This window comes from Poecilia reticulata, linkage group LG2 (assembly GCF_000633615.1).
Source record: "Poecilia reticulata strain Guanapo linkage group LG2, Guppy_female_1.0+MT, whole genome shotgun sequence".
Classification (NCBI taxonomy): Eukaryota; Metazoa; Chordata; class Actinopteri; order Cyprinodontiformes; family Poeciliidae; genus Poecilia; species Poecilia reticulata.
The window spans coordinates 10,105,675-10,107,406 of record NC_024332.1 but is presented as its reverse complement, the minus strand read 5'-3'; the positions used below and the strand labels follow the sequence as shown (position 1 = coordinate 10,107,406).

At 37.9% G+C, this 1,732-nt stretch overlaps 1 protein-coding gene across 4 annotated transcripts in view; it reads left to right on the top strand.

The window, feature by feature from the left end:
* The first annotated feature begins 274 nt into the window (after window positions 1–274).
* pnpla4 (patatin-like phospholipase domain containing 4) overlaps window positions 275–1,732 on the top strand; it is a 9,136-nt gene continuing 7,678 nt past the window's right edge. For all 4 annotated transcript variants that reach the window (XM_008430255.2, XM_008430228.2, XM_008430262.2 and 1 more), the window contains exon 1: window positions 275–382. The gene's annotated coding sequence lies outside the window, so the exon portion shown is untranslated. The remainder of the gene's footprint in view (window positions 383–1,732) is intronic.

The window sequence follows — 1,732 nt, the reverse complement described above, 5'->3', positions numbered from 1 at the left end:
GGTCTATCTATTCTGTCTTCCAAAAATATTCTAATTCTTTATGGAATAACAAACTTACAATTACCTTAAAACTCATATTAGAGTGCAGCCTGCACTGACATAATGTGTGACATAATGTGACATGATAGGGCTGGAGATATGGTTGATAACTTAGCAATATAAGCACGATTAGTTTGTGGATAAGATAAGAAGGTTCAGAACTTTGCCAGTTTTATTTTGAAATTCTTTAGCAGGACCCAGAGCTGAGTTATTTACTTCCGGTGTTTAGGGGGCGGCAGAGCAACACGGAGTCCTACCTGTCAAAATGTCCTTCTAGCTGATATAATAGACATCCGGCTGTCCTCCAACCGCTTCCTGTTCACCGAGGTGGGACTGAAACACGGTAGGTTGTCCTTGGAGACATTTTACTGACTGCTCCTTTAGCTTCCCTATGAAAAAACAACACTCACCGTAGTTTGAACGAAGAATTCCGTCAATACGGAGGATGATGAAACACACTGGCAACAAACAGCAAAGCAAGAAGAAGTCAGGTGGTTTGAGTTACTTGCAGATTTTGATTCTAAGGGAAATCTGGACATAAAAAAAGAAATGAAAAAGATATGGCTACTGGAATGTTGGCACTCAAAAAACGAGATTGCAGAGAAATCAGCTCTTAAAGTTCTTACCCAACTTTTCTCCCCCAACCTGCTCTTGGGAATATTCATTCACATTACTTTGCAATAACAGTAAATTAATATTAAGATTCTACAAAATACAACCACAGTATATGTTCTTGCAGAAAAAATGGTTATGTATTTTCATAAAATGCAACATTTTAAAATATAAATGTCAAATACCTGACATTTGACATTTATGTAGTAAAGAACATGTAGCCTACTTGTTCTTTACTACAAGTGTTGGGTCTATTAATAACATGTTAGGGCTATTTGTAATGTAGAAGCATAATAAAAAAACCATAGACTTGAGTTGCTTTGGCAGAAACAAAATCCTCTTCTGCACCTTTGAACATAAACGTTATCTACCCATTTCTATTAGTTGTATTTATGTATTGTATTTATTTGTCAAATAAATTACTTGAAATTAAAATAATAGCTGTTGACAAGTGCAGAGCATCATAAGCAACCTAAGTCACAACAAACCCCCAAAAAATCGAGCCGTTCAAAATTGAATTGCTGATGAACGTCACATCAATACTCTAAGCAGGTACTTGACTTATCTAAATATATATATCTATATATCTATATATATTAGAGGTAATCAGATTTTGATCCATTTTCCATCTAGGCTGTGAGCAACTGTTTAGGTATGGAGTCATCTAAGAACCCTGAACTCCTGTGGGAGAATAATCCATGGAACACACTGGAAGGTTTCTCAGCAGTCCTGAGAACAGCATGATATTCCCTCAAATAAGAAGAAGAAAACAATAAATGTAACATGTTCAACAATGTTTTCTTTCAGCCCAAAGGAAGCCTGACGTAAATAATCATTTCATTCTAAGTGTTACTGGTGGGGGCTGCACAATGGTGCAGTTGGTAGAGCTGTTGCCTTGTAGCAAGAAGGTTCTGGGTTCGATTCCCGGCCCCAGTCTTTCTGCATGGAGTTTGCATGTTCTCCCTGTGCATGGTGGGTTTTCTCCAGGTACTCCGGTTTCCTCCCACAGTCCAAAAACATGACTGTCAGGTTAATTGGCCTCTCCAAATTGTCCCTAGGTGTGTGTGTGTGTGTGTGTGTG